This window comes from Ceratotherium simum, chromosome 32 (assembly GCF_057802395.1).
Source record: "Ceratotherium simum simum isolate JZ-2026a chromosome 32, ASM5780239v1, whole genome shotgun sequence".
Taxonomy (NCBI): Eukaryota; Metazoa; Chordata; class Mammalia; order Perissodactyla; family Rhinocerotidae; genus Ceratotherium; species Ceratotherium simum.
In genome coordinates, this window is record NC_141931.1 from 8593495 (window position 1) to 8607159 (window position 13665).

A 13665-nucleotide genomic window follows, 5' to 3' on the forward strand; every position below is an offset into this window, starting at 1 on the left:
TTTATAACAGTTTAACTAGGTACAAAACTTAAAATATTGTCAGAATCTATAGTAACTTATAGCTAAACTTTATCCTTGGAATTGAGGCAAAATATTTTCTGAATATTGTTTCTTCTTCCATTTCTATAACTTCCATACGTGATAAAAAATGTAACATCAAATATTGAATCACATGAGTAAGCCGTTGAAATTTTGAGTGATATAACAATGATGGCCACTGAGTTGGATTCCTATAAAAGGAGTAATCATTCCCAGTGGGTCAAAATTTGCACTTTGGTATTGCCAGTCACTAATGCCAAGGTGAAAGATTTATTCTGTCTCGTGATCTCTATGAAATTGACTTCAGAGTGTACACTCAGGGAGAGAGTGGTGTGATAGATCCACCCTACTGCCTAGGAAGAGAATCACAGCTTCCAGGATGGGAGCTTTGTTGTCAGGGTACAAATAATAACTTCCTAATTTATTTCATTTCAGTGTAGAAGATCAGTAACTATTAAAAAAATTTTATTCACTCTCATTAGTGGATGTTACAAAGTATTAGACCTTGATGAAAGCAGATATTCTATATCGATGTATAACACTATCCTAGTATATAATTGGAATTAAAACTTAGGAATTTGATTTTCTTTCTGATTGATGTTGATTGGTTTTGGCTCCTAATAGTTTAAAATTTGCCTATTCCCCAGTTATTAATCTTTAAAAAACATCCTTAAATGCACTGTAAGGGCTCACAGTTTCAGGTATGGTGAGGTGAAATATTTTTAAGTGAGAAAGTCTTTGTAACACTACAAATCATTTCCTAATTCATTTTTGGCAGATTTAACATATAATGAATTGTTTAGTTCCAACAGTGAGAAAATTAGGTTTGCAGGGTCATGTTCTTCTGCTATTTTAGGTTAAGGCAAGTTATTTTTCACTTCTTAGTTACAATCCAGTGATTTGGGAGTAGCTAAGCATAGATGAAGAAGTCTAACAGTTAAATTTTAATTACCTTCTGAGTTTTCTTGGTCTTTACTTGCTTACTTAAGGATGAAGTTCTTTTACAAACACACACCCTGACAGGAAAGACATCTGAAAGTCAAAACAAGCAAATTAATCTTCCACTTTTGCATCTGTCAAAAACACCTCAAGAACCAGAAATAGATAAGGAATGTGATAGAGAGGATATATTTGTGTATTCAGGACTTCCCTGTATGCAAAAATATGAGGAAATGTGGATCAAACAAGGCAAATTAGAGTGGAAAAATAATTTAGAACTCATCATAAATGAGCTAACGCAGAAGTTCGGTGAAATTGGTGACAACTACGGAATTACTACTTGTCCTAAGGAAGAGCCACTACATGACAACTCAGAAGAAGGAGCAAACTGAGAGGAGCTACCTTCTAATGGGACAGATAACACACTTGATCATGAGGAAAAAGATGTATTCAGAGCGTCTGTGGTACCCCAGGCATTTCCTGGACAAAAAGAATCCAGTCTCAAAAATGTCTTTCCATCTCATGCAGACTTGGGTCCCCAGAATGTGCTTGTCAGTCATCTTTAAAGCTCTACTTAAATGAAAATAAATTCCACAATGAAAATGATAAGCCAGACACTGAACATGTTCTTAACAGAAATGAGAAGGGTTTTTATAATGATCCAGAAAATGGAAAAGTAAGGAAGCAAGTAGTTACTTCTGAAGTGAAAGAAGACCAAGACTTTGATACTCACATGACGAAATTATGAACTAAAATACCACACATTGGAAATCAAACATCGGACATACACCTCAGTCTAGTGATCCACAAAGCCTTTTTGATTTGTGGCTTGTCCATTCCAGTGGGATGAAACATGTGATTCAAGTCAAAGGTGCGATATTTCTGCCGTTAGAAATACTTGTAAGAAAACAAGACTTGTTCTAGAAGCCATTACATGCAGATCATTACAGTGCTAATTACTATAACAGCATGGAATGTAAATTAGAAAATGTAAGTGCTTCTCCATTGTCTAGTGACAGAACATCCAGAGCATATCTAAATGAAGAATTACTGCACGATTTGCAAAGGTTGAAGAATGAGATGAGCATGGGACATGCAGAATTCCCAGCAGAACTGGACAAAGAGAAAGTTCAACTTCACACAGAAGCAAAGGTTCACTTGCTGCTACTCTGTCCTCTCTTCATCAGTTATCGCATCCATTCTGATTTTCCCTGATGAAAAAAGCTCATGTATAACATAAGGTTGTCTAAATATGTGATTGTGTCTCAAAGTAGATTATTTCTGCCATCTAAATAATAGAAGTTCAGGAAAACATTCTCATAACTTTTGTTCCTTAGTTCCTAAGTCTCTCTGTCAGTCTTCCTTATGAACTGGGAATCTAGTTGAACTATGTACCAGGTGCCCTTCTGAACCAGAATAAGCATAAAGCAAATTGCTTAAAAAAAGTAACAAGTTTTTTTTTCTTATTCTATTGGCTTAAAGATAAATTGCATTGCCATAAACAATAAAAAAGGAAGGAAGCAACGACTGAGAGAAGGGATATAAGCCAATATTCCCAGCTAAATCTAATCTATTTATTGTGCTTTAGTGTGTGCAATCTTATCTGCTTTACTCAAACCCTTGGAACTTAGAATTCCAACACAACCACTTTGAGATATTTTTAATAACATATATACTTACACATTTTTTTAATCACCACTCTCAGATGTTTCCATTGAGTCAAAGCTTTATAGCATGTTGTTTTATTATGGTAAGTTTTGACATGTGTGATTTTATCATATAGGTGCATAAACCCTCAGCAAAAAATTCAGTATTTAACTCCAAAGGAGAAAACTGAGTTCTGAGGTGCATTGAGGTTTTTTTTCCCCAATAATAGATTTTTTAATGTGTGTGCTCCTTTGTGTAAGAAGTGCATTGTGTTGTAAAGATAGATAAAAATCTAGAGATATTCTCCTTTAAAGAAAAAGTGGATGAGCCCAACCTCCAACTAAGGCATTAAATTACTGGAGTGAAGCCACACTTTTAATGTATCTAATTAATTTGATGAATTTATCTCGTAATTTATCTGATTCAACATTATAGAATGATACCATCTCTTTTGGTGCCATAAAATGATAAGTAATGCCACTTTAGGAGCTTTGGAAAAGTCATTTATTCTTTCTTGGTTTTACCCCATTATTGGTAAAGAATGGGGCTATAGTAGTGTTGGGGAAGAGGGATAATTCCTCCCCACTCTTTCCCTTAAGGTTCTTATGGCTGGCCAAATAATTAAAAAGGCAGGTTAGCAGGAGAAAATAAAACAAAGTTTAATAACATGTATACATGGGAGAGATGCAGGGAAAGTGAGTAACTCGACAAAATGGCAGAGGTTCTCATCTTAAATCCTATCTTCAGCTCAAGACAAAGGAGGATGTTGGGGGTGGGAGGAGTGAGCTATGGGAGATTACCAGAAAAGCATGATAAACAAGGGTAAGGTTAATATGCAGATTTCAATCCTTGCGTCCCCTGCACTGATAAGAGTTTCTAGAGATAAGGTCATCCCCCCTTCTTCCTGGTAGAAAGAGGGAGATACCTTTACAAATGGAGATTTCCCTTATAAATGTAAATTTCTCTTACAAAGGATAACTTCTACTTTTACTTGGTTTTCAGAGCTTTGATAAGAAGGGGCTTAACAAGGGCCCACCCAGTCTATCCATACCCAGAGTTATCTATGGTGATCTTAAATTCTTTTAGGCAGTTTGGGGGAAGATCCTTCCTGATTCTTCTGAGCTTTTATTGTCTTCTGCTTGAAATAATCTGCATACCAGAGTGGCACACCTTGGGGCAGCTTGCCCCAAACTCCATCAGTAGACAATTACTTCTATACCTTCTAGCTATCACATTTTATGGTTATTGAATGTGAAACTTCAGAGCATTCCTTATTTTCCAGATTTCTAGACTAACTAACAATTCCTCGGTTTCACTCTGCTGCCTGTGTGGTGGTGAACTTTGGGTCATAAATTTTAGTGAACACCATCACTTTTTGGATATCCCCAGGATCCAAATGAAAAAAGAATTGTAAAAGTCAATGGAGGAAAGACCAGCTCAGTGCAGAGAGAGGAAAGCTTCATTTTTGTCACTAAAGAACTGCACGGTCACATCCTCCAAATCTAGTGGTTTAATGCAAAATCCAAGTGGTAAAGACAGAAGAAGGAAAATTTTGTGTCTTTGTCTTCTTCTTTCTCTGTGTCTGCCAGTCAAACGGGGTGAAAATGTTAGGTAACAAAGAGCAGATGTGAAAAAGAGTACAAAATTAAGAAAGCCCCTGTTGAAATTTTGGAAAATTCTGCTTCTCTTCCTCAAACAGAAATGAAGCAGAATTTACAAAAATGTCAATGACCTGTAATGATAAAATGAAAGTGATCACAAAAATATTTTTATTGATTAAAATTATGACAAACTATCAGGCAAATGATAAAATTAATGAAAACAAAGTTCTATTAAATTAATAAAGTAATAACAATTATCCCTCATATCAAATTTTCATTAAAGTTTGAAGAAGAAAAAAGAAGTACAAAAAGTATCAGAAAACATAGATGGTGCTGCTGCTGAGGATGGTGGATTAATTCAACAAAGAGTGGAAACCGAGATAACCAGCAATTTCCTATTATGGAGAACGAAGATTCTGATAGGTAAGCCTAAAGCAGGGTTTAAAAGTAGTTATTTTCCTTTACACCAAATTGTAATTTGAGCTTATATTCATCATTTACAAATTTTATATTTTTACTAGGGATATTCAGTCTTGCCTGGCAATCAGGAAAATGCACATTTCCAAACAATGAGATGTTATTTTTTGCAGTCGTAATGATGAATATTTTATTAAAAAAATAACATCCAGAGTTGGCAAATGGGAGGAAAAAGGCATTCTCGTACACTGTTGGCAGAATGAATTGGTAAATCTTTTGGGAAGGGTAATTTAGCAGCGTGTTTGAAAATTTCAAGTATGTCATCCCTTTATCCCAACAGCTTCACTTCTGGGACGAGATACTGCAGGAAAACATAACTTTACACACACACATGAAACCATTTCCACAATCCAGATGCTTAACACATCCAACTCCCCTAAATGTCTCCTCATGCCCCTTTATATTCCTTTATTAAGAAACTGCCAAATTGTTTTCTGAAGCAGTTTTATAATTTCCATCACTGGCAGTGTATGGGAGTTCCAATTTCTCCACATCTTCATGAACGCTTAGTATTGCCAGTTTTTTAAATCTTAGTTATTCTGATGGGTGTGCAATAGATATATCTTTATGGTTGTAATGTGCATTTCGCTAATAGCCAATAATGTTGATCATCTTTTCATGTGCTTATCTGCCTATCTGTCTATCTTCTTTGAACTGTCTGTCTGATTCTTTTGCCATTTTAAAAATTAGGTTATTTGTTTTCTTATTTGTTGGGTTTTGAGAATTCTTCATATAGTCTGCATACAATTCCTTTATCAGCTGTATTTTTTGCAAGGATTTTTTCGCAGTTTGTGGCTTGTCTTTTCGCTCTCTTAATAATGTCTCTGGAAGAGAAGTTTTTCTTTTTGATGAAGTTTAATTTCTCCATTTGTTCTTTCCTGCTTTTGCTTCTGGTGTTCGTCTTTAAGAAATCTGTGCCCAGCACAAGGTCAGAAAGATTTTCTTCTATGCTTTCTTTTAGAAGTTTCATAGTTTTAGGTCTTACATTTAGATCTATGATCCATTTTGTGTTCTTTTGCACATATGATGCGTTATATTTTGCATATGATGAGCCTATCCAAGTTTATTCTTTTGCATACGGATATTCAATTGTTTCAGCAGCATTCGTTGCAAAGGCTGTATTTTCTCTTCTTCATGCCACAGCGCCTTTGTCAAAATCAGTTGATCATAAGCGTGTGGGTTTATTTTTGGACTCTGTCCCTTCCCATTGATCTCTTTGACCATCTTTACACCAATATCATGCTGTTTTCCTTACTATAAGTTTATAATTATACTGAAATCTGGTAGTTTGAGTCCTGCAACTTCCAGTTGTCTTTTTCAGGGTTATTTTGCTGTTTTAGATCCTTTGCATTTCCATGTGAATTTTAGAATCAACTTGTTGATTTCTTTAAAAAAAGTCTGCTGGTCTTCTGGAATTATGGTCTTCTTTGGATTATGTAGAATCTACAGCTTGGTTTGGGGAGAACTGACTTCTTAACAACATTGAATTTTCAACCCCTGAACAAAGTATATCTCTCCATTTATATAGGTCTTCTTTAATTTTCTCAAGAATATTTTGTAGTTTTTAGTGGATAGGTCTTTCCATCTTTTATGAAATTACCCATAAGTATTTCTTATTTTTCAATGCAGTTGTAAATAGTATATTTTAAATTTTAATTTCTGATTGTTCATTGCTAATATATAGAAATACAGCTGATTTTTCTAAACTGTTTCTGTATCCTCCAACCTTGCTAAACTCATTATTTTAGTAGCTTTTTTGTAGATTCCATCAGATTTTCTACCCAACAAAAGTTGTCAAATTTTTTCTTCCTTAAACTACTCTCTTACGAAAGATAGTAAATATTTAAGACTTGTGGCCAGTACATTGTCTGTCACAACTCATCAGCTCTGCCATTGTACCGTGAGAGTAGCTATAGGCAAAACATAAATTAATGGACGTGGCTGTATTTCGGTAAATAAAATACTTTATTTACTAAAACAAGCAACCTGCTCCACAGCATGGAGTTTGCTGCCTCTTATTATGTGATCCTGTCGTCTGCTAATCAAGACAGTTTTTACTTTTTCCTTTCTCATCTGGATGCTTTTTGTTTCTTTATCTTACTTGATTGCACTGGCTAGAACCTCTAGTATAGTGCCGAACAGAAGGAGTAAAAGAAGTTTTTCCAGTCTTGTTCTGTTTTTCAGCATTACATAGGATCTTAGCTGTAGAGTTATCATAGATTTTATCATATTGAAGAAGTTCCCTCGTATTCCTAGTTTGCTGAAAGTTTTTATCAGGAATAGGTGGTGAATTCTGTCAAATGCCTTCTTTTAATCTGCTGATATGATTATCTGGTTTTTCTTTATTAGTTTGCTAATATGATGAATAACATTACTTGATTTTTGAATGTTAAAGCAATTCTGCATTCTTGGGATAAATCCCATTTGGTCATGATGAATTTTCCTTTTAATGTATGGTTGGATTTGATTTGCTAGTGTTTTGTTTAGAATTATTACCTCCCATAACATAGTTTCCTTTCTTGTAATATCTTTGTCTGGTTTTGGTTTCAGGGTAACGCTAGCCTCATAGAATGAGTTGGGACATATTTCTCCACTTCATTTTTTTGGGAGAGCTTGTGTAGAATTGGTATTGATGCTTTCTAAAATTTTGGGTAGAATTCACCAGTGTAGCCATTTAGGCCTGGACTTTTCTTTGTGACAGGTTTTTAACTAGGACTTTGGTTTCTTTTGTAGATATAGGGCTATTTATCTTCTCTCTTCTTTCTTGACTGAGGTTTGGTAATTTCTGTCTTTCAGAGAATTTCCCCACTCATCTGAGTTGTCAAATTTATTTACACAAAGTTCCTAATATTACTCTGTTATTCTTTTAATATCTGTAGACTCTGTAGTAATGTCACATTACTCATTTCTGATATTGGTAATTTTTACCTTTTCTCTTTTTTTCCTTTTCAGCCTGGCTAGAGATTTATCACTTTTATTGATCTCCTGAAAGCGTTTGATTTCATTGACTTTTCTCTATTGTTTTTTTGTTTTCTGTCACATTGATTTAATCTTCGATGTTTATGATTTCCTTTTTCTACTCGCTTTGGGTTTAATTTGCTCTTCTTTTTCTAATTTCTTAAGGTGGAAGCCAAGGTCACTGAATTGAAACCTTTCTTCTTTTATAATGCAGGCATTCAGTGCTATAAATTTCCATGTCAGCACTACTGTAGCAGCATTCCACAAATTCTGATATGTTTTCATTTTGACTCAATTCAAAATATGTTCTAATTTCTCTTTTCATTACCTCTTTGACCCAGGGGTTATTTTAGTGTGTGTTATTTAGTTTCCAAGTATTTGAATATTTTCCAGAGACATTTTTGTTATTGATTTCCAATTGGATGTTTTGTGGTCGGGGAACATACTTTGTGTGACTTTAAATACTTTATTCTTGTTATTAAGATTTATATTATGATGCAGAATATAGTCTCTTTTTGTAAATGTTCCAATGGTACTTGAGAAGAAAGGTGATGTTCAAGTCTGCTATGTATCCTTGATGATGATTTTTTGCTACTTGTTCTATCATTTATTGAATGATGGGTATTGAAATCTCAGACTATAATTTTGAATTTGTCTGTTTCTCTCTGCAGTTCTACTAATTTTTCACATATTTTGAAGCTGTTATTTGGTGCATGAACATTTAGGACTGTTATGCTGCTTATTAATTGACCATCTTATCATTATGAAATGACCTTGTTTGTTGCTGGTAATATGTTTTGCCCTGAAATCTACTTTGTTTGCTGTTAATATAGCCCCTCCAGCTCAGCTACCTTTTGTCAAGTGTTAGTGCGGTATATCTTATTTCCATCCTTTTAATAAATTTGTATCTTTATGTTTAAAGTGCATTTCTTATAGGTGGCATATAGTCGGGTCTTGCTTTTTTATCCAGCCTGACAGTCTGGCTTTAATTGAGGTTTTTAGACCATTTCTTTTAAGATATAGTAGGTTTGACTCTGTCATCGTACTGTTTGATTTTGATTTGTCTCATCTGTCTTCTCTTTGCTCCCCTTTTCTTCTTTCTCTGCCTTCTTTTAGATTCATCAAGTAATTTTTATGATTTGTTCTACTTCTTTTTTTGTGGCTTTTTAGCTATAACTCGCCTGTTTTGCTATTTTAGTGGTTGCTTTAGTGTTTATAGTATATGACTTTAAATATTCACAGTCACCTTCTAGTAATATTATACCACATCATATATAGTATAAGAAAATTACCATACTTTACTTCCATTTCTTCTCTCCTAGCCAGATCCTTCCTGGATCTGTAGGATTTTAGTTTTCATTAAGTTTGGAATGTTTTTGTCATTTTTTTCTTCAAATAGTTTTCTCTGTCCCTTTCCCTTGCCTCTTTGGGGAATTCTATATTAGCCATTTGAAATTTTCTCACAGTTCACTGATGTCAGACTTTTTATTCTATGATAATAATATGCCTTTATTCCCATCCAGTGCATTTTTCATCTCTGACATTATCATTTGCATCTCTAGAAGTGCTATTTGTTTTTTTAAAAATAGCATCCATGTCTCTATGTATCTCTTTGTGCTTTCTTTGGGAATACGGATAAGTTACTTGTAAACAGTTTGATGTTTTCTTGTCTTGCTCTTATGATTTGTTAGGTGCATCCAGAGCAGTGCTCAGCCTATGGCTAATTATTCTCCACTACCGAAGCATAACCTTCCTGACTATTCTAATCAATGTCCTGTGAATTATGAGTCTTTCCAGCCTGGCTAATGGGAATAGCCACCATTCCTGGTGCTGTGTGAGCACCAGGTGCTGTTTCCTCTACCCTTTTCAGATGGTCTTTTCCTCTGGTCCCTGGTGGTCTCCTCACCTGTGTGCACTGTGCACTACTCTGCTGAACACCCAGGGGGCCCTCTGCAGATCTCCAGGGTTCCTTCTCTGTTCTGCTCTCTACTGCCCAGTGTTCTGACCTGTGATCTCTATTGGCCTTGGTGTCAGCAGACTCTCAGCTTCGTCACCTCAGCTCGGGGAGTCTGGTGGGCCCCACCTCAGTCCCTTCTCCCTGTGTTGTGGCCTGGCCATTCTCTCAAGGCAGTGAGCTGGGCGTTTGTTAGGCTAACTTCATCTGTTTTCAGGGATCATTGTGCTTCATTGCCTGAAGTCCTTTGTCTTCAAAATCACTTTCTAATGTATTTTGTCTGTTTTGTTTTTGCTTGTTTCAGGTAGGAAGGTAAATCACCCTGTGACTCCATCTTGGCTAGAAGCAGGTTGCAGGAGAAGCTTGGCACATGCTGTGTGCTGTCTAGAATGCTCTTCTTCCTCCTGTGCTGAATTGCTTCCTGCTCGTCCTTCGTTTCTCAGTGTAGCCGTCTCTTTCTCAGGGAAGTCTTCCCTGGGCCCAGTCTAGGTCAAGTTCTGTTATGTTATGACCAAACATCACCGTTCTCAAGTTGTGTACATTCAGTGGACCAATCCTAATTGTACTTTCTACCAGATTACCTAAATAGCATTACACGTATATGTTCTCTGTTATCTAAAATTATGATAAGTAGGAATTTGTTTTATTTTATTCATGTGATTATTTTTCTATTTAAGCAAACCGCAAGTTAGGTCTAGTCACTCAAAGTATTATTTAAAAACCACATTTCATAAGCTATATATTATTCCCATGATAATGTCTCTTGTTTAACTTAAACATTATAAATACTGTTTGACTTATTTCAGATGCAGCAGCACTTAGAAAAAACTATAACTAGAGAAATAGTCGACGGTATGTGGCAGAATTCATGACCTAAATTTAGATATCAATAATTTCTGAAATGAATTATAAATAGTAAATGGCATCGCTTTCCCTTGTTTGGATAATAGATACTATGTTAAACATTTTTTCTTATACATAGCTAATGAAAAATGTGAAAGCATCGACATTCATAATGAAGAATTTACTTAATCTTCACTTATTCATTGTGTTTCATAACTTTTTAAAAATCTCAAAAAGTTGATATATCTCTTTTTATTTCTGGCTATACCCTTCCTTCACCTTTGCCATCCCTATGGAACTGTCAACCTGCACACTGAAACTATTCTCAGAAAACATGGGCATCATCAACTTCTCATGTTTCTGGAAGTGATATAAGGCCAAATAAACCAGACTCATCTAGTAACACTTAGTCAAGCAAAGACAGTTCATGCAGCTGTCACTTGACAGGTGACATTTAACTCTCCAGTCATTGACTGTGTCGTTGGCTTATCTTTTGCTCTCAGGAAAAATTCCAAATTCCTCAGCATGCAATAAAGACACCCAAGTCAATTTGGTTCATGCCAAATTATTCAACCTTTTCTCTTCTTACTTACCCTCCTCTGCCCCTTTGCTCTAGCGTCTCCCCAAAGTAGAGTACTTACCATTCCATAGTGTTCTTCCTCCCCTCCAGTCTCTGTGTATGTGTCTTCCCTCTATCTGGCACACTTTTTCTTTGTCCTTCTAGTATCAACTTACAAATCACCTCCACCAAAAAGCTGACAACATTGACACAAAACTGAGATGTCCCTTCTGTGTGTTCCAATAGTGCCCTGTTTTATCCCTGTCGTGGGATATAGGCACCTGTATAGAAATTGGCTGTTTGTCTGTGTTTTCAGTTTATAGTATATGATTGTTGAGGGGTAGACTGTGTCATCTTCATCTTGTAATTCCAGTACTTGTTACAGTACCTGAACACATGGTTGTTGAATGAGGAAGTGAAGAATGAGAAAAACAGAGGCTCTGAAACTTAGCCACAATAGCGATTAATTCAGTGTGCAGCGCTGGGCCAATTATATTTCACAGTTATCTTATATTTTGTATTGTACCCGTATGTAGATATTTTTCATTCTTCTTAACACTTATCATGGTCTCAACTTTTTATACCAACTTATAGTTGGTTAACTATGAAGTATTTTAGATAAAGACTGTAATTCTTTCTTTTGCTTTCCAGGTGCTGCATTTCAATCTAGAACCTGTAGAGCTTCTCTTCTACGATCCACTGATGAGTCAAATGTCAACAAAGATCTAGTTTTGAAAACGCCACAGAAACATATCCAGAAAAACGTATCCTGAAAAATAATTAGTAAAAATTTATTTACTGTGCTGTTTACCTAACATTTTAACTGTTTATCATTAAACATACGACATGAAAATCTTTATTAAAGGAAAATATTTTTGTATCATATATGTATGATGAGAATTTACGTAGCATTTTAAACTGTTTCTTGGCATCTAAGTAACTTTTAAGCAGATTTTGTGAATGAAAAGCAGCACTACTGAGTTTTACATACTCAAACTACCCACATACCAGATGTTTAAACAGCACCCAAACAACCAAGTTGTCATTAACACTTTAGTGGTGTTAATTGATAGCTTAACTGTATTTTTCGATTTTATCACTATATATGAACCTAAAGATTTAGACAGACATCATTTGATACACTGCTGCTGTGGCTGTTGTCAGAGTTTGGATGTGTTACAATTGTTATAGTGCCATAAAACTTATTCCATACAATTTTAATTTTAAACACTGATTCATAGCTCCTTCCTCATAGAGAAATAAGATTTGCCTAGGGTTATTTACCTTTTCTATTTATTTATTTACTTTTAATTTAATTTTGGAAACACTCTGAAAATAAGAGAAAAGTTCCAAGTTTTAGTAAAGAACTTTTCCCCCTGAACCATTTCAGAGTAAACTGCTGACATTGTGCCATCATCCCTGATTCCTTTAGTGTTTATTTCTTACAAGTCAGTACATTCCACATAACTACATGCAACCTTCACAATCAGAAAATTAACACTAGTGCATTCTGTCATTTAATCCTCATATTCCTTTCAAGTTTTACCACTTGACTATGGTGTCCTTTATAGCAAATGATCCTATTCAGATCCAAAGATTGCATTCAGTTATCATGTCTCTTAGTCTCCTTCAGTTTAGAACACTTCCTCAGTCTCTCCTTGACTTTCATTATAAACTTCCCACTTAGAACTACTTTTGCTCCATCCCACAGGTTTGCTCTGTTTGTTGGTGTCCCATAAGTCCTTTTAGCTATCTTCACTCTTTCTCAGTCTTTTTGCTGTTTTCTCCTCTGATTGGATGAATTTCACTGCCCTGTATTTTGAGTTTACTGATCCTTTCTTCTGCCTGAACTAGTCAGCTGTCAAACCTCTATATTGAATTTTTCAGTTCAATTATGAATTCTTCAGCTTTATTATTTCTATTTGGTACTTTTTCATATTTTCTGTCTCACTTTGATTACATTCTCACTTTGTTTGTTCATTCAGCTTCTTACATCAGCAATCATCTTCGTGACCATTATTTTGAACTCTCTTATCATGTAAATCACTTATCTTCATTTCACTAAGATCTATTTCTGGAGATTATCTTGTTCTTTTATTGAGAACGTGTTCCTCTTTTTCTTTATTTTTCCTTCACTGTCTGTGTTGGTTTCTGCATATTAGATAAAACAGCCACCTCTTCCAGGCCCGACAGACTGGTCTTGTGTAGGAGATGAAGCTTGTCAATCAGCCCAGCCTCAACTCCTGGTTGTCTCTCAACTCTTTGTGATTGTCCAAGTCACCTTCTTGTTCTTAGTGGGTCCCAGTACTTGAGGGTGTGCTAAGACCCATCATTGTCTCAAAGACGTAGGAAATGCCCATATGCCTGTTCATGCTCCTGGAGGACTACTAATTGTCTGCCTCTTTAGCTCCCTGATGCAGGCTCATTGCAAGTCCGACCTTGAGACAGCAGCTTATAAAGTTAGGACATCAGATATGCAGTGGAGCCCCCATCAGGGAGAACCCAGGAGCTGGGTGGTTTTCCTACTCACTCTGTGCTGAGCCAGAGGAAACAAGCGATGGGAGTACTTGTGCATCCACACAGAACTGCCTCTTTGTTTTGTGTGGTACTTGGGGACTCATGAATACTGAGTCCTGTCAGCTCCCAGA